This window comes from Euprymna scolopes, chromosome 4 (assembly GCF_053919585.1).
Source record: "Euprymna scolopes isolate OS-2025 chromosome 4, ASM5391958v1, whole genome shotgun sequence".
Lineage (NCBI taxonomy): Eukaryota > Metazoa > Mollusca > Cephalopoda > Sepiida > Sepiolidae > Euprymna > Euprymna scolopes.
In genome coordinates this window covers 180,521,175-180,541,863 of record NC_136485.1, presented here as the reverse complement: position 1 = coordinate 180,541,863, position 20,689 = coordinate 180,521,175, and the positions used below count along the sequence as shown (strand labels likewise).

The 20,689-nt window shown below is 33.5% G+C and overlaps 1 long non-coding RNA gene and 1 other non-coding gene across 2 annotated transcripts in view; one reads left to right on the top strand and one right to left on the bottom strand.

Moving 5' to 3' along the window:
- The window catches only part of LOC145270499 (uncharacterized), a 45,857-nt gene extending 29,327 nt beyond the window's left edge, over positions 1-16,530 (top strand). The window contains exons 3-4 of the long non-coding RNA XR_013865403.1: positions 9,126-9,207; positions 15,132-16,530. This is a non-coding gene — a long non-coding RNA (uncharacterized LOC145270499). The remainder of the gene's footprint in view (positions 1-9,125; positions 9,208-15,131) is intronic.
- On the bottom strand, positions 2,955-3,077 carry LOC145275187 (U5 spliceosomal RNA). The gene has a single exon (XR_013867084.1). It is a non-coding gene; the product is annotated as a U5 spliceosomal RNA (small nuclear RNA).
- Positions 16,531-20,689: the final 4,159 nt, after the last annotated feature.

The window sequence follows — 20,689 nt, the reverse complement described above, 5'->3', positions numbered from 1 at the left end:
CTATTAAAAACCCGCCGAATATATGTCAACCTATGTCACGGTAACATATATTGCGCGAGTTTTAACAGTATTTTATCCAGTTTTTTATTTATAACACCTTTTCCCAAACTTACCGTGTTAAAGAGAGAGTCAGACGCCATCTTGAATTTTCCATTACATCGGTAAACACCGTATGTTTTTCGAGCTGAATAAACATGTTACATTGAATAAAAACACAAAAAATATATCCAGTTTGGTAGAAAAGTAACTTCTCTTGCCTTTGATAACATTTATTTGTTATATATTTGTTTTTTGACAACTTTTTCGAATCTATGTGTATAGTAATACAAACACATGATATACTTACAAGAATACAGCATTAATATACAATATAGATATACAGGGATTAGGAGAGGTTTTCGGGATATAAGGGATTGTAAGTTTTCATGCAAAGCAGACACAGGCAGGAGTCTTGGAAGCAAGTATTATCCCTTTTAAGCAGACATTTAGAAATAACATTTGTGGCTGTTATTTTAGTAGAATAACTCAGTAACAATAAAAATGTGGCCAGTATAGGCCTTGTATTTAAACATTACACTTAGTCATAGAATAAGAAATTATGATTTCCAAAAAGAGGAAAGCAGTATAAGTAAATAAGAGCAGGAAAATAGGTTTGGTGAATAAGCAATGACTTTATATTTTATATTAATAATTGCTTCCTAAACTGGTAATTAAAAGATGTTTGTTTACACCGAAAGTTGTGATTGTGCGTTGTATTCAGTTAGGGTTCATTTTTTTCAGCTTGTCATCAACACTGAGGGGTCTTTAATACTTATGGAAATTTGTATTTTAGTTAGTTTTGTATCTTAGGTGGAAAAGATTGAAAAATTAGATTTAAGTGCATTAGCATCAGTTTTAAAATAGTCTAGATCCGTCAAGTGAATAAAGGTAGTATGCAAGCAAAAATTTGCTCTTGTGGAAGAAATATAGATAGGGGAGTTGGGGCTCGTTGATCTAGTCAGGGATAAAGGCCAGACAAAGGCCGACTCAAGTAATTCTCACATATTGCAACTATTCCAGTGTTTCAGCACAATGTGTTAAAAAAAAATGACTCTTTACAGTCATTCACTCGCAGATGGGTTACCTAGTAAATTTACAAGTTCTACTGGGCAATCAAATTAGAAAAGGTAAGTAATGTGTCGGGGTTCAGACCATGCTCATAAGTGCACTCGCATGGTTAGCAAGTTAGCAACTTAAATAAAGTTCTACTGTCTTCTAACTAAATTAGCATAATTTTTTTTTTTTTTTTTAGCGATTCTTCTCTTACTATAGCCATGGTTTATTATTTAAGCTAGGTGAATAGACTATTTCGCTGTTTATAATTCTATTTTAAGTGGAGAAAATTATCAGTACAATATGCCTGGAAATGTAAAGAATTAAGATAGAAATTATATATTTGTTTGTTTCTTTTTCGTTTTGTGGTACTGGTCTATTTACTATAAAATGCCCGGAGATTGATATAAGAAAAACTTTGAATTATACTGGACTACTATTCACATCGTGGATATTATTTTCACGCAACGTTTTGGCTGATGTAATCTCCTTCCTTTGCCAGAGGTATTTTGTCAAATATGTGGAATTTCAAACTGAACATTTTACTTAATTCATGGGAGCAGATTATTGTTTTGTCAGCCATGCCAGGGTAGACGTGTTAAAATTACTAATTTGAAGTTTGTATTACAATCCACATAGGTACAAAAAAGTGGTCAAAAATTCAAATATATTACAAATAAATGTTCTTCCACCTTTCTGGAAACATTTTTTAACATTTTTACTCACTTTAAAACGTTTAATCAGTTCAAAATCATTGTCAAGCGCATGGTGGCAAAAACTGACACTCTAAATATTTAAAGTTCTGATATTACCTTAAACATAAAATTAAACAAAATACTGTTAGAAATCCACCCAAATTTTGAAACAGAAAGAAAGGCTGACGTACACAAATGAGGCCTCCATAGCAAAATACACACTGACTCCGATGTTGTACGCAACCTAGGGATCTTTCATAAATCTGAAAAGAAAAGAATTTTGGCGTGTGTGCCCTTGTTTTTTATTTTTATTATTATTTTGGTTTGTACTTTGCGCTTTTCGGATTATTTTGTTATGTTTTTGTTTTGTTTTTTCTTGATTTTTTTTTTTTTTTTTTTGCCGGACATTATAGTTATAGGTACAGGAAAATTGGTGCAAATCCAGATTAGCACTTGTGGCGATAAACACAAACCTTTATCACGATAACCTACCTGTCACGGAATGAAGATGGTTGTCAAACCGAGTTTTCATTTCAATGTCGTCGCTGTTTTTTCTCATATCGAAAAATAATGAAATTTTATTTGGTGCACTTATTGATCCGCACTATTTTTTTAAAATAGTATTTCAAGTTTAATTAAAGTTTTACGATATGTTTTTATTGAATTGTTAGGTGAAAGTACGGAATAGGTACACACACAACACCGTCCCGTCCCCCATGTTAAGAATGGCTTTCTAAATAATAACGCTATTTCAGTACGGATCAATGAGTACCTTTTTATTTTCTTGAATATAAAAAAACAAACCTACTCGACAAGAATACTACCGTTTTTGTTTTAATAATTATTTTTTATTCAAAAATGAATAAAAATTTTTAATTGTTCAAACATGTTTTTTTCCCAAAGCTTATTGAGAATTTTCCTGTTAATGATTACTATAATCTCCGGCAAAAAAAAAAAAAATAATCCAAGAAGCGTAAAGTTCAAGCCAAAATAAATAATAAAAAAAAAAGGCCACACACGCCAACAATTCTTTCCATTCTTTTCAAATTAATGAAAGATCCCTAGAAGCCGCTGACTACAACATCGGAACCGATGAGTATTTCGCTAGTATCGTAGCTCTCGTATAGTTGTAAATTATTGAATATGTCTATTATTAGATTTCTTTTTACCCTACGTGGTAGTAGGGTTTCAAAAATAAGTCTATAGACTCATTGATTTGCTCCCGGCCACGGAAATCTTTAGTAAAAGGCGAAAGATTTATCCGCAGTTCCTGACCGGAAACCAGAGTTGTTGATTAGTGCGGGCACTTTGCTGATACATATTCTACATATGACAATAAACCGGTGCGCTCCCGCTTTTAGCTTTTACTTTTATTAAAAACTCCACATTCAATAAATGTTACAAAACCTTATATAGAAACAATTATATATCTATTACAATAAGACTAATTGAAGAATGTAAGTAAAGAAATGTAGATATTATTGGAAAATGAAGTTTATGTATTTTTTTTAATTCACGTGATGATCTTTTTACTAGAAAAGTACGACCTTCACCTTGACGCTTCGTCTTTCGTAAGCATATATTTAGCCTTTATTTCGTAAGCATAACTTTTATATTCTTTCAACCACACGAACTACTGTGCTTAAAATATTTCCAGTGGTTTAATATCAATTTTATTTACAAAAGATATTTATACACACAGGCGAAATCACTCTTCCTTCTCGCTCGTCGGTTAGGGATTTTTACATATAACAAAATACTTTTTTTTTTTTTTTTTTTTTTGTAGATTTCCGTGTGTAGATCTGCAAACCGTTTCATGATATGAAGAAATTACTTTTTCGAAAAGTGGGTGATCACTTTTCCATGTAAATTTAACTTAAAACGAGCACTCGCTTTCTGGCCACCTGAGAGAGGGGGCATTTTTTGTATGTTTATTGGCTAAAAGGTTTTTTCGATTTATTTTTCTGTTTTCATCTTTCAATAAAGACACGAGGAAATTAAAAAAAAAAAGAAAAATCGGTATCTACTTTAAACCTCGTCTCACATTCGTATAGAAAAAATAGTTTTTTGTAGTTTTCGGTGTGCTTTAAAAGAATATGGTTTATTATTTTATTACATTTTCACCCCAAACAAGGCACATTGCCACTTTTTTTTTTTTTTTTTTTTTTTTTACACAGTGATCACCACTTATCAAGGCCCGGAAGCCACTCAGGGATAAGGGTTATTGCAAGTACATTACGTTAGTGTGGAGATTTGATGAAGTGTTTACTTAAGGGGGCGGTTCAGTTTCATTAGGAATTTGTTAACATTGGACTTGGAACACATCCAAGTTGTAGTCCGGTGGGAAGCAGGCAGACGGAACAGAGTTCCACAGGCGTGCAGTTCTAAGAAAGAAGCTTTGTTCATGGAATCCACGTTTTGATTTAGGCACAGATAAAGAGTGGGGGAAATTTTCACAGTGGATTCGGCTAGACTGGTGTTTTTCGTGAAAGATTGGCGAGGGGGGACCAGAGATTGGAGTTCAGACGAGCACCTGCCATGGAAATAACGATAAAACAAGGATAGGCTCGCAACGTCTCTTCTGTGGGAGAGAGGTTGCAGGGTAGAGAAAAGGGCATCCCCCACTAAGCCACGAAGTCTATTTTGTACTCTGTCAAGGCAGGATAGGCTGTTTTTTGCAGCTCCTGCCCAGATATGGCAACAGTATTCCATCCTTGGACGTACTTGGCTTTTATATAGATAGATTGGTGTAGGGGGCTACTATTAGGGAAACAGGCTACAGGGGTACTAGGTAGGGAGTTGGGCAGCAAGATGTCGGTTCACGTTACACTCGAACTTCTGCATGTCAGTACAGTTGGGAAGCAGAAACCTGGCAGGGAGTTCCAAAGTCTAGCGGTTCTGGAGAAGAAACTACGGAAGTAGAAGGCTCTCTTACATCTAGGGATCTCTACTGTGAAGGGGTGGGATTGTATTGCTTGTCGGGTTTGTCGGGGTATTTATGTAGAGGGGTTTACAAGTCCTTGCAGCTTGTCGGAACATTACAAGTACTTGTAGAACAGGCAGAAGGATGCTACATTGCGTCGATGAGACAGAGGCTGAAGCTTGGATCATAGTTCAGGACCTCTTAGGTTGGCGACTCTCTTTTGAACCTTGTCTAGGAGTGAGAGACTTGTAGCAGATACACCAGCCCAAATATGACAACAATACTCCATACATGGGCGAATGGTGGCCTTATAGAGATACAGGATACTTTCAGGGGTCAGTAGCTTTCTAGCACGGTAGAGAGAACCTACCTTTTTAACAGCGGTCCTGGCAATGCTCTCAATGTAATTGTTCCAACTCATGTTTCCTGTGAACGTTAGGCCGAGGAGTTTAAAAGATGTGCTTTCAGATGAAGAGTCTTTGGCCAGTGCTATTGGTGGTAGAGAAGTTTTCTTGTAGTTATTGAAGGAAACAAGTTTAGTCTTGGCAGCATTGAATGTGACCATCCATTTTTGTCCCCATTCCACTACAGATTGGAGGTCATCCTCTATTGTTTCTGCCATTTCTTTAGATATATGTTCATTTGTTTTCCTGTCATGTCTGTTATAGAACGTGGTGTCATCAGCATATATACCTATCTCACAGACAATTTTCTCAGGGAGATCATTTATGAATATTAGGAATAATAGAGGTCCAAGGATAGACCGCTGAGGCACTCCTGCATTTATATCATATTGTTTAGATGTACGGCCATCGAGGACAACCTGGATTTTTCTCTTATCTAAGAAGGATTTAATTATGTTAAGTATTCTTCCAATGATGCCATATGATCTGATTTTCCTGAGACCTTCGTGCCATACCCTGTAAAAAGCCTTAGATATATCTAGAGCGACCGTTCTACCCTCCCCTGCTTTGTCAAGTGAATGGTATATACGCTCGGAGATTACAGTTAGAATATCTGCTGCGGAACGGGCTTGCCTAAATCCATATTGTTTGTCAGTAAAAAGTTTAGCATCTGTAAGGTGATGGAGTAGAGCTTGGTTAATTATCGACTCAAATATTTTGGCAAAAAGTGGGAGGAGGCTAATGGGGCGGTAATTTGCTGGGTCAGTTCTTTCGCCAGAATTCTTGAAAAGTGGTACCACAGAAGCAGTTTTCCAGCAGGCAGGAAAGCAAGATTCATTAAGGCATTTATTGTAAAGTTTGGAGAGGATTGGAGATACTTCGGCTGAGCACTTTTTCAATAGCACAGCTGGGATGAGATCAGGTTCACATGCTTTTGCAGTGTCAACATTTTTTATAATGGCATGCACCTGAGAAGGGGTGATTTTCAGATCGTCAAGTGTGGCGTCTGTCCGCAAAAGAAAGTCTGGGAGAGGATGGTTAGCAGGGTCTAGTGTGGAGTTGGAGGCAAACTGACTGGCAAGCATGTTAGCCTTCTCGGTTGCTGAGCAAACAACTTCATGATTGTTGAATAGTGGGGGAATTATTGATTGCCCATTATTTACTACACTGTTGTAGATTTTCCAGAAGTCACGGGTTCCTAATTTCTGAATTTCGATGTGTTTTTGGATGGTTTCAGTAAATTCTCTCTTAGCTGTCGCTATTTCTTTCTTACAGTTACTTCTGGCTTCTATATACTTCTGTCTGTTTGAACTGGACTTATTTCGGTTAAATCTGTGGTATGCGTGCTGCCTTTGCACGATGGCAGCTGCACATGTGGAAGTAAACCATTGGGTATGGTGGGGCTTGCTATAAAATTTCCACATGGAGACATGTGCTTCAATTGCTGTTTTGAACCATTCAGTGGTCTCATTTGCGCACTGTTCAGCAGGAAGTGAAAAGTTATTTCGCCATGGGGCGTCTCTAATGAGATCCCTGATCTAAAAGTGATGCATATTGCTCTTGCTGGTCAGGGAAACGTAACCGTCTGTGATGGGGAATGAGATATAGAGAAGCTATGTGTTGTGGTACCAGTTGCGTCTGTGTAATTAGAGAATTCAAGCCAGTTACTGTGGTGGACATTGAAGTAACCAAATACATGCACTTGTGCGCTAGTGTTGAGGGAAAGTGCTGTATCTATGCTGTCAGTGACTTTGTTTATTAGGGTACAGTCCTGGGTCGAGGGAGAGCAATAGAGAAAATAAAAGTAACTAATGTTATGTTGCATGTTAAGTCTAAAGCACATAAAGGCTTGATCGTCCGATTCTAGTTTTCTTTCTCCAGTCAGGGGGGGGGGTGTTTCGAATATAAACTCCAAGCCCGTGCATATGTCTGTCAGAGTCCTTACGGCAGAGTGGGAGATATCCGAGCATGTTAAAGTAGTTTGAGGGAGTAGAGGAGTGTAGGTTAGTCTCACTTAGTGCTAAGATATCCGGGGTGTTTGTTAGGAGAAATGCTTCAATTTAAATTAGTTCTAAGCTCACGGATGTTAGTAAATGCAAGCCTCAAGGGAGGAGGCAATTTGGTTTTGTTTGAGTTTTGGTAACCGTTTCCATCGCAAATTTACCGTTTATTTTCCATTTCACAGCCCAGCCTTCGTTTACGCTACGCGCGAGCATAAAAAAGGCTGTTAAATGTGCCAAACTGCCTTGTCACAGTGTAGTATTGACGAAAATTTTAAATTAGATGAAAAACAAGTAGTTTTCCAAATAATAAACTATGTAATTCTATATGTTATCACGGGTGGCCATTTTGTATGCGCAAGCGTGCGCATATGGTCGACGCGTTATTGTTCTTAGATTGATAAATGAAAGGGGGTGTGCTTGTTTCCATCAAATGGTTCCAACGTGGGGGATCGATTTATTGTACTAGAAACTGTGCACACACGTAATTTATCAAAGAGTTTCCTGCTAACTGTAAATGTCGGGTGGCAAAACAATTAGAGGAAGATTAACTCTGGACGTGCCCTTCCCCCCCTAAAAAATAATTAAAATTATAAATGAGAGCAAAAAACAAGATGGGGGGGGGATTTGAATCCACCCCCACCCCCCACCCCCCTCAAAAAGAAAAAAAAATGCAAAAAAAAAAAAAAAACCTCCTACCCCCCCCACTTTAAAAAACAAATTAAACTTTCCTTGCGTTGACTATACTCTCCAATGGCAATCTCCCCACCCCCTATAATAAAATTTTGGAATCAAAAACGAAACTGGTTGACTTATTTTCAGAAACGAGGCAGGATTGACTTGTTTTTTACAGCGACAATTTTGAATGTGATATTCATTCCAAATGGACCCAAATAACCCTAAAAATGATTTTTAATTTAATTGTAAGTCTTCATTTGGTTTATCAGACCACAAATACCTAATATAATTTTTTTATTTATTCTATTTTCGTCCTAAACAAGGTACAGTGCCACTTTGATTGGGGGGGGGGAGTCTACTATCGAGGACATAAGTTGCAGGGATACTATGTAGGGAGTTGAGCAGCGTGATATCTGTTCACATTACACTTGAACTTCTGAATGTAAGTACAGTTGGGAAAGCAGGAACTCGGAAGGGAGTTCCAAAGTCTAACAGTTCTTGGAAAGAAACTATTAGAGAAGAAGGCTTTCTTACATCTAGGGATCTCCACTGTGTAGAGGTGGGATTTTGCTGCTTGTCGGGTTTGTCGGGGGGTATTTACGTTGAGGAGATACAAAGGCTTGTAGCTCGTTGGAGCATTCACCATTAAAATACTTGTAGAACAGGCAGAGAGATGCAGCATTACGTCGATGGAACAGAGGTTGAAGCTTAGATGACAGTTCAGAACCTATCAGGTTGGGGACTCTCTTCTGAACCCTAAGAGCGAGAGACTCATAGCAGATACACCAACTCAAATGTGACAACAGTACTCCATACATGGGCGAATGGTGACCTTGTAGAAATACAGGATACTTTCAGGTGTAAATATATCCTAATTTTGGTTTAAATAGCTTTATTAAAAAATTTTGTAAATATATAAACGCACTCCACATAAAAGAAAATAATCTTAGTTGCGAATAAATAATATAACTCATTATTATTTATTTATTTTAATAAAAAATATCATTTCAAAGATTAAAGTTGTGTAAATATATATAAAAACAAAAACAAAAAAAATGCATTCTTCATCACAAAAATCTGCTTGAACCTGCCAAGGTGAAGGTTAAACTGTGTTAACCGAAATCTGTCGTTTTCTTAGTGTAGTCAGCTGCGGTCCTTATTCCAAACTTCCTCCAAAGTTTTTATCAAACATAACTCAATCCGAAAACTGAGGAATATTTTAGCCTATATTTTGTGTGATTAAATTATATAGGGGAAAAAAAAACTTTAGGGAAATAAACGTTGATCACATCTAAGCTTAATCGATTTTTTTTTTTTCAATACAAATTTTTAGGTTTTATTTGACCAATCCGGATAAATGTCGGCCATTATTCATTGACACTGCCAGCTTGAGAGGAAGGCCATTGCAGAAAAAGGTAAATAATTTGAACTTTTTCACAGAATATTTCTGCATTGCTTGTACAGATTTACTCAGTAAAATTTAGTAACTAGTGACAACTAGGGCTATGACAACAGCATATTCTTTTCATTGTTTTGACTCTCGAGTCTATATCCGACACAGTTAGACACAATTAATCAACCGAGAACCACATCACTCTCCATAAAAACATATAAGATATCAATGCATATATGCCTAAGAATCAAAACAAGGAAAAGAATATGCTGATGTCATATTGTCATAGCCCTAGTGATAACAACCGAAATGTGATCGCACAAAATGAAAGTTGGGTTCCTGAAACAGAAAAATGCTTACTGATTTATTTGCATTTTATTTTCCTTAATTTTTTAATTTATATTTTACATTTTTATTTACTTTTTATTTTTTTATAAATTGTTGAATTATTTTTGTAATTGTCTCTATTTTTTAGTGTTATTTAAAAAAAGTTTGTTTTTGTAAATGCTTGCAAAATACGGGGGAAAAAATACCACAAAAAAAAATGGTAATTGCAAATAATAAAGACAATTTACAAAAAAAAAGGTTCTTTTTCAGAATTCCCTCATATTAGAAAACAAAAATAAAGAAAAATCTGTATGTTTGTTTTATAAAGAAAATCAAATATTATGAGTATAAAAGAGCAGTTATTTTGTTCGCCATTTTGAAAGCAAACGAACAACATCTTGAAATTTGGAATATAGACTTTTTTTCATTTATTGGTTATTCGGGACAGAGAGAAAATATTGTACATCAAAAAAATCACACAAATTAATGAAGTAGTTTTAAGTAAGAAAATAAAATTTTGTGGTTCAAAAAACTGCTACGATAGCACAATGTCATTTTGACAATAAGGGAAATAATTCCAAATAATTTAAACTGGCAAGGTTTTAGAAAGCCATTCTTAACATGGAGATATTGGAAAAACTCAAATTTGCTTAAAGATGATTTTCTTTATGAAAATAAAACTACTTGATTTTTGGAACACAATATTTTCTGTGTCACAGGTAAGTGCATCATACAGATTTTACTTTTTTTTTTATATATAGGGAGAATTATGAACAAGAGCCCTTTTGTTTTCAGGATCATAATATACTATTTCATTTAACGTCTGTTTTTCATGTAAGCATGTCTCTAATGCTGTTTAGAAATTGACTTCCAAACTAACCTATCTCTATATATATTATTCCTTAATTGGAATTCATTTTTGAGATGAGCATTATATATATTGATTTATTCTTATTTTGGACTATTATCCTCATATTTTTATTAGTTGTTGTTTTCATCTTTATTAGTTGTTGTTTTCATAACGTTTTGAACAACTGTTCCTCTGGTCTTCGTCGGGTGGTAACCATGACGGATAGGAACTTTGAATCTCCTAACTGCATTCTCAGCAATCACTGCCGTCCAGATCTTTATTTTTCTCTCTTTCCCTCATATCAATCTTTATCATTCTTTTTACATATTTTACTGACTATCTCTTGTGAACTGAACTTAATTATCTTAACTGGTGTATATCTATTAACCCAAGAACTTTCATCCATCTTTTCAAAATGACCATACCATCAAAATATCCTGCCTTACATGCCTCTCTTTACACTGTTCAAATTTAAGCTTTTCTTGAGCTCATCATATCTTAGCCGGTCTTTAAAACTCACATTATACATTGTACCATTCTCATATCCCTTCTCTCCATGCAACTCTCACTGGCAAGGTTTCAGTCCCATTATTGTTATACTGTGTACACATACCTGATAGACTTTCCCCTTGGTCAACAGCAGTAATCATCTGTTGGTTAGTAATGGCAGTTCTTGCATTCATACTAACATTGAATCCTTGCTGTGATCCAAAAATAACGATTTTCGGCAAGCTTTGCAATCAAAATATGCTTCCGCCACATCTGAGTTCTCTCTCATACATCATCATTGTCTTTCACTTCTTGAACACAAACTGATCATCATCTATTAATCTATCAGTAGTTTTATTGAACTTCTTGTGTACACACAGTGTTCAAGTACCATAAAAACATTAAATTTTACTTAAATCCTTTTCTGCGACTTGAGCAGAGGAATTTCCAATACAACAACCACTGATCATCACTTTTATTTTGATCACATTCACTCTCAGACTTTTATATTCCATAGCATTGCTCCAATCTTTAACTTAACAAGTAGGTCATTCATTGTTTCACAGGCAAGTACTAAACCATCAGCATACAGCATCTCTTCCGGACAACCTATATGAAAGTTAACAAGTAGATGTTTTATTGTTTCACAGGCAATCATTCAATTATCAATCTGTGATCTCTTCCAAACAACTTGTACAAAACTCCCAAGATGCTTTTACGACGTAAATGAAAAGCAATGAACTCAGTACAGAACCTTGATATATTCTTATGTGAATATTAAAGCTGTCATTAAATATGCTGTTAATTCTAACATAATGTTGAACATTTTCATACACTGTTTGAACAACCTTCACCAACTACTTGTCTGCTCCTAGTTTACACAATGTCCACCAGACAACTTCTCTTGTCAAATCTTTTTCCAGCTTACATCTCATAGCCTTCAAATTATTAAAAAAATATTATTAAAGTGCATCATCATGATGTAGGTCAGTCTTTCTTCATATTTCGATGCTTTTCAGTTTATCAAAACGTCTATTGTATTTTGCCACTTTAATATATACAGGGTTCACATTAACTTGAAAAGTCCTTGAATTTTTACTTTTACCTTGAGAAGGCCTTATTTCTATTATTACTTTAAAAAATCTTTGAAAATATGAAAAATGTCTTGAAAAGGCCTTGAAAATCATATTCTTTATGTCCAGTAAAAGTTTGTGTTGCAATATTAAAAATAAAATTGAAATAAATACTATTAAATTATTTTTTTAAGTATTAAGAATGAAATCAAAATACATTGTTCTGAAATTACATTGTATTTTTGTGGATACAAGAGTTATGCCCCTTTATCACAAAACTATCTGTTTTCTATATAATACCTGGTAGTTTTGTGATAAAGGGACATAACTTTTGTATCCACAATACCGAAAATTCAAAATTTAAAAGTAAAACGAACATAGTATAGACCAATCTACACTAAGGAAAATAATATTTAATTGCACTTGGTTGGTCAAATATAAGTGAGTCAGCGAATGTAAATGATTATCAACAAGTATATTGTTTTCTATGAAAATGACTTTTCTTGTCAATTATTACATCAATGTTTATATATCAAATTTTATTTGGAAAACATGAATTCTGTCTGAAGAAGGCCTTAAAAAACTAAAAAGCCTTGAAAAGTCCTTGAAAATGGACATTGAAAATTTGTATGAACCTTGATATAATACTTAAAATGGTTCTACTATCTATAGGTACCTCCAAAGCTCACCACATAATTAACCTCCCTCTATATATAACCTGATGTAACTTGTAAGTTAATATTATCATAATTTTTGTACCATTCAAAAGAAGCCTAAAATAAAATGCTAATGCTTTAAAATTGTTTTCAGTATACAAAAGTAATGAAAAGTTAAGACTAAAATCATATTTTCAATGCCTTAAAACAACATTTCTATGTAATAATCATTTTTAAGATGCAAACATACATGTGTTTAATAAATCTAAGAAAAATCAACTAATGGTAAAATTTTCATGAAATTTTCGATACTTATTGATTTTTGCATTAATTTATATTTAAAATACAGTTTTTGTAAAATAAGAGAGGAAATATTTTTTATGTGATCTTCTCCCTATATTGCATTTCATGAAATCCAAACAAAATGTATCATAATTGATCAACATTTTTATATTTTGTGAAGTTGAAGAATTAAAAAAAACACATTTTTTTATAGTCAATCAACCTATTGTTTTGTCATTTACCATGAAGTCATACATAAATAAATCCAATATTATGTTTGTAAAAAAAATAGTGTTTTTTTTCTTATTAATATATACCAAAGTCTGTTGAATTGCAAAGAAAAAAGTGAAGCATCCATGGTCCCCTGTGAGTGTACAGAGAATGAGGCATGAAAAATTATTTCTCCCCGCCCCCTCCTTTAGCCCCAAAAGTTCCCAGGGGACGTCAAATCCTGGTGAAAATAAACAAACGGTGCAGTTTTAGGCCTTAACATATGTAAATTTGAGTTCTGCATCATGCAAAAATGAAATGACTAAGGCCATCATTTGCCCCCCCCCTCCATTTAGCCCCAAATATCCCCAAGGCATTAACATATTTACATTTGAGTTCAGCACCATGCAAAACTGCTAAATAGACATACACAGAAAATTTTGGACAAATATGGTAAAATAGTTCCAAAAATGGAGTGTTTTTATTAGCACTAAAAGAGCCCCTGGGGCACACCCAGGAGTTATCGGAAAGTATAGATAAACAAAATTATATAGAAATCAGTTAGTTACAACTTTTCAGAAATTTTTATAAAAATCCAAGGCATCAATTTTTTTTAATAAGCACAAAAGTGTCAATTTTAGCCATTTTAACCGAAAGGCACCCTAGGAGGGCAACCAGAGTTTTCCTGGAAAATCCGTTCGGTTACATTTTTACTCATACCATGTTGAATGTTTGTGCAAAATTTCAAAAAATTCCAAGGTGTAGTTATTGAGAAAAGTTCAGACAAACAAACGGACGAACAGCGAAGGGTAAATTTACAGGTCCACCTCCTTTTGTTGGGGACCAAAAAAAACATTCTCAATAATAATTTATTTTTAAAAGATTTAAATTCAATTCTTCTGAAATGTTCAGTTTTCAACAGAATTTTGAGTAAATGGATCCTAATTTTTCAAAATATTTCATTATAATATAAAAATGACTATTGCCAACTGTAAAATTGACAGCAATTTCATAATTTATGATCGTATTTTTTGTCACTAGTGCCTATCATTTTAGCTGCTTTTTAATCCAAAACATGTGGAAACGTAATGTAAAACTATAAATATTGGCCGAGTGGATAAATAAATGCGTAAATATTTTAAAAGAATAAATTTATATTTTTTAATACATATATTTTTGTTGGAAAAAATTTTTATTCGTTTTCATTATGCTTTTCATCCATCTGTAAATAGACAATACCTAAAAACAGATTCATAACATACACACAAAATGATGTCACTGACTCTGTGTCGAACATTGGAGGTGTCAAAATATCAAACTATCAAATATATCCTAAACACCTTTCAGAGTGATTTCAAACACCGATATTGATTCATCATGAATTGGAAAAAATATATTGAGGACATTGCCAAGACTGCTGCAAAGAAGATTGGCTGTGTCTATCATGCTAGAAAATTATTTGTGCCAAAAAGTATCCTATATCGTGACAAAGTCACAGTTCATCCATGCATGGAGTATTGTTATCACTTCTTGGCTGGTGCAGTTATCGTCTCTCATTCATAGACAAGGTTCAAAAAAGAGTTTCAAATCTACTAGGTCTCACACTATCGGCCAAGCTCAAACCTCTGTATCATCCCTGCAGTGTTGCATCCTTGCATCTTTTTTACAAGTACTTTAATTGAATGTGTTCTGACGAGCTTATAGCACTTGTTCCTCCTTGACTTACATACTCCTGACTAACCCAACAAGCATCAAAATCCTACCCCTTTATTGTTGAAGTCTCTAGATGCTGGAAAGTCTTCTACTGTAATAATTTCTTCCCTCGGACTACTAGACTTCAGAATTCTCTATTTTTTGCTTTCCTGACTGTACTGACCTGCAGAAGTTTAAATGTAAACAGACATCTTGTTGTTTAACTTCTCATATTCCCCTGTTAGATGCAATCCCAATGTTTTAAATGGCAATATGCCTTTTTTGGGATGAAAATGAGTGCTAAAAAAAACAAAAAACTAATTGTTATTTTTTTTTTTTTTAATCTATTTCTTTTCTTTATTTTCAGGTTGACAAATTATAATCAAATGAATATCATTAGTTCACAACAACAAAAAATGTGTATTATTTGGATTATTATGACTCCTTTTCTCATCTTGAGTGTTATTTGCATGTTTTGATTAATGTAAACTCTGATTCCGCCAGGTGCATTGTCAAACTCAAAAATCTGCACAGAATTTCAAACAGAATTCTTTATTTAATCCACATAAATAGCATGCTCTCATTTTGTCAAGTCATAAGTATTTTTGTTGACCGCACTGAGAATTGAACCATCAAGCTCTAGAAGAATGTAACCTACACCTAAACCTGTGGTGTAGTGAATAAAGTACTTGGTGCAGGTTGAAAGTTGCTGTCCTCAGGCTGCATGACACTAAAAATACAATTGCGAATAGCTTAGAACTTCTACTCAATCATGGCTGAGAGGACAAGAGCATGCTACCCTCACAGATTAAACAAAGGGTTCTGTTTGAAATTCTGTACAGATTCCAAAATTCAACAGAAAGATCTCAAACTTTGACAAGATACATCTGAAGAAGTTCTGAGATTGCATCAACTGAAACGTTGTGCAAATGACACTCAAGATAAAAGCAGCAGTCCAAAGAATACAAATCATCATCTCAAACGTTCAGAAACAGCAACAACAAAAAACAGGCATTTTCTTTTATTTTCATTACACTTAAACAACAGGACATATTTATGATGATTTTAAGCAAATGATGATTAACTTTAGAATTGATTCATTAATTTGATAAACTTTATTCATAAATACCTAAATAATGTCTACTTAAACAGTCAAAACCTCTAAGTAATGTCATGGTTTGAAATCAGCCCATCATCATTTTAGCCATACTATTATTTATTCATATAGTTGAAATAAATTCAGTCATATTCAAAAGGTTGGCACACAATTTTTACAATATTTTTATTCAAAGTATTAAATTTAAATATTTATTCTGACTATATAAAATATTTTATTACTTTTTATAGAGATTTCAATATTTTTTTCTCTTCCAATCAAGAAAAAAATGGTGATATTTGTAGATTGTTTTCAAATTCGAAATTTTAGGAATTACAAAAAAATGATTAATTTTGATCATTTCTTATGAAATAGGGAAATTCTAATGATGGATTGTGATGTTTAAAAATCTTTTAGGATAAGGAATTTGTTTTTAAACCTCATGAATAAGTTTAATGTTCTGGAATAAAAACAGGAGTAATTCTAAAACCTTCCCTAGTTTAATTTACTCTTCCCCAAGAATTGGATTTCTTGTACAAAACAAATGAAAATGAGTAATTTGTAAATGTAAAGATTTGCTGTGTTAATTCTGTTTTGTTTGTTTTACATTTATAGAAATTTGATTTTATTCTGATGTAAATTTATGAAATAAAATTTATTTTTAAAAATGTATTTTGCTTCATATTATATATGTATATATATATATATATATATATATATATATATATATATATATATATATATATATTTTTTAAATGTGTTTTGCTTCATATTATTTGAAATACTGTTCTCATTTTGAATGTTATTTTCACGTTTCAGCTGATGTAACATTGACCTTCTTTTAGTATATCTTGTCGGACTTTGGAATTTGCATGGAATATCAAACAAAATCCTTTCTTTTGTTCCACCAGCTATGACCAGGTAGATACCCTAAGTATTTTATTTCAGTTGTATTTTTAGTATCATCTGCACTGAGATAATTAACTTTTACAACTGAATTTTACCAAGTATTGTATCTGCTATGCCACAAGTCCTTGCAGCTAATTCTAGTATGAATTTACATAGAAATCTTTTTGAATTGAAAGCCATGTTTAATTTTAGAAGAGTTTTCGGTGGGTAGCTAATCTGTATAAGTCTTGAACTGCAAGTTTTGCAGACTAAGAGCAAGATTCTTTCTTATGTGGACATGAAAAATTGTGTGAGTTCTAAAATATCCAGTATGTTTTATTGAGTTATTCCGGTTTCTGATTGGTTGCTAGCAGAGCAAGACTCCATTTGATTGGTCAGTTCCTATCACCAGTGTCTATAAATAGAGCCTTCCAATTTTATTGCAACAAATCTCATACACAGTTCTCAGCCATGATTTTTTCCATAGAGAGTTTGAGTCACTTCTGAATACTGTCCTGATGTCATATGGATTACGTATTCTTTGAATTTTTTCTGACAAACGCTTCATGTATGGTATTTTTTTCTTCAATTTTATAAAACTGCCTGACAAAATTCGGTAATTTTATTTAATTTTTCAATTCAAGAATATGAAAAACATGTTTAGCAATGTGTTATGTATCATCCGCTTTAACTTCATTACGATGGTCGCGTGATTGTCTTGTGTATGATGCAGTGAAAAGTTGTTAATTCAAAATGAATAGAACTGTAGAGGATAAATAGTGTTCTTGACTCCAACATCAAAATGAGACAACAAAATACTGAGTTACATATATATACAAAAAACACGTTTATTTAGAAACAATGGAAAATAACAAGAGCGCATGCATGTGTGTGTGTACACGTGTGAACAGGTATAGTTCTTAATAGTTCATTAATGTTGTTGAAGTTAATTGAATTGTTCATTGTAGTCCATTAATGTTTATGGAGAAATTAAGTCAGTGTTCGTATTTATAATTAGACAAGCAATGGATTACCGCAATAAGATTTGGCTTACACCAAAGGAGGATAGTTTTGATCGAGTCATGTCGCACGTATTTCAGGGAGTGACGCGTTCCAATCCCGATCGTGTTGAGGTGAAAAAAAGAGAGAGAAAGAAAGAAAACAGAAAAGGGAAGTGTGCCTTATGCGTGCCCTTCTAATCAAGGATGATAATCATGTTTATTATCATTCTACCTTTTGTGTCTGTGTGTTCATGCTGCAGACAAAACACTGTTATAGTAGTTGCAATAGTCTGCTATAGAACAAACTCTGGGATGATTTTTAAATTAACAATTTTTATTTGAGCTCATATATTATTTAGTTGACATATTGAGGGGAAGAGAAACGCCCATAGTTTGTTTTAACTATTCATTTTCAAGAGTCTATTTTCATGGGTCTATTGCGACTTCCTCCTGATCACATTCTCTTAACTTTTTCAATGATATTACTCTTATCTGATTTATAATTTCCTCACTTCTGTTCACACATTTTTTGAAACATCTGCCCTTGCCAAACATTCCTTGCCATCCTTGAATGCTTCTAAAGACATTACATTACACTAACTGAAATACTCAACATTTAAGTTGCAACAAATTTGTAGGTGGTTGACCACAAACACCCTATATCATAAAATAAAATGCAGAAAAATCTTTGATGTACGGATCCATGGTAGAACAAATAGATCATATTCCAAAAATCACCTAAATTGATTAAGTAATTTTATTTCTATAAAGAAAATCATTTTTTAACAATTTAGATGATTAATGAGAAATCGTACACATTACAAGGCTGATCTTTCAAGTTTGAATTACTGTGGAGTTATCTGACCTTGTTTCTTTAAGATGACAACACAAGACAGTCCCCTTTTAATTGATAAAATTTGATTTCCTTAGTTAAAAATAAAACTACTTGATCAATTTGTGCTTTTTGGAATATGATATTGCTATTTTGTTACCGTTACATACATCATGCACATTTTTTAATTTCTGTTTTTATAATAATATAAGAGGAATTCTGGACAAGAACTCATTTGCATTTTGGTTCACATCAAAAAGGCTTACCATATAAGGATAGAAACCGTAAATGCTATCATTAAACGGAAAAATTATATCTATAATTTCAAACTAAGTAGCCCCCACCCACCCCCACTCTCACTTGGAAAATTTTCTCTTTATTTAAAAATAGTTGTAGTTTTTGTCCAGAAATGCTTCTATGTTAAAAAATAAAGAAAATTTTGTATTGTTATTAGTTTTATGTTTAAATAAGAAAATGAAATTTTATGGGTATCTGAGGATTTATTGTCTCGCCCACAATTTTACAAAAAAAATGTCAAGAAACAAAGGGAGATAATTCAAACTTGTAAGATTTATGTGGTAATATCTCTGAATTCTCATTAATCACTTGCAAATGATTTTCTTTGTCAAACTTAAACTATTTAATCAAATTACGTAATCTTTGGAGTATGATATTTTCGTTTCATTATGATTTTTCTTTATTTTATTTTATTTTATACGTGGGGAATTCTGGAGTATAAATAGACAAAAGTATATAGACGCTAGAACTCATTGTAAGAGGAAAATAGCCACAACCAAAAGAAAGCACGTCGAAATAATCAGAAAATAATAGTAAATAAAGTAATTCCTTCACTATCTTACAACCAGGAGCTCACTTATTTGGGAACTGAAAAGGCTGAACTGCTTGCCCAGTAATTCGTCCCCCCCCCCAAACTCCACCCTTGACCCAACAAACAATTCCTTCCTAAATTTCTTTTGTGGGTGGAAGCCACACTTATGATCTGAAAATCGCCCCTTCTTATGTCTTCAATATCATAAAAAATTAGACACCTCTAAGGTATGTGCGCCTGATCTTATCACTTTTATACTAAATAAGAAATGCTCAGCTGGACTTTCCAAACTCAACAACTTGCTAAAACTTGCTTCCTTAATAACTGCAAAATTGTGCAAAAATAACTGCAGTGTGCAAAAATTCTGGTGAAAGAACTGACCCTGTCAATTATGGTCCTGTCAGTCTCCTCCTCCTCCTCCTCCTCCTCCTCGCTAAAATCTTTGAGTCATTAATCATTCAAACACTAATCTGACATCTCGCAGAAACTAATCTTCTCTCTGACCAACACTATGGATTTAAGTAATACAGTTCTACTGCAGGCATTTTAACTACATATACTATGCACGGGATAAAGTCAGGGAAGCCAGGACTGTAACCTTTGAGATAGTCTGACATGAAGGGCTCCTAATGAAAATTAAATCATACTGTATTACAGGACGAATACTATGATTTGATTCTTCTTAGACAGGAGAAAGATGCAGGTTTTCCTTGATGGACGTACATCCAAAACAGCATAATATTAATATGAGAGTACCTTGGGGATCAATCCATGGACCTCTATTATTCCTGATATTTATAAACGACCTCTCTGATAAAATTGTGTCTGAGATGGGTATATTTACCAATGATACAATGCTCTATAATATGCATAAGGGAAAAATGGATGTACACATATCTAAGACGTAGGGGAGGGGTGATTAATTTCCAAAAGATACTTCCCCTTAGTTAAAATTTTAATAATGATTATTCAAAGAGGAATTGTGGTTAACATAAATTTAGAAAATGCATTTATAAACTATGAAAACCCATCCCCAAGGGGAGAAGGAACCTTCCTCTGTCAGAGTAACAATGAGAGATTGGTTGAAGAAGAAAAGAGAAGCAGGCTTAAAGATCCATTGCTGGATCATGGTCTTGCAAGTCAAATTTCTACAGAATCGTGAATTGTAATTATTACTGGTAACGTGAAAACGATAATACATTATTGAGAATTATGAAGAAAATTCTATTAGAAGGAGGATGAAATCATATGTCTGGTCCTCAATATAAGACAAAGCATA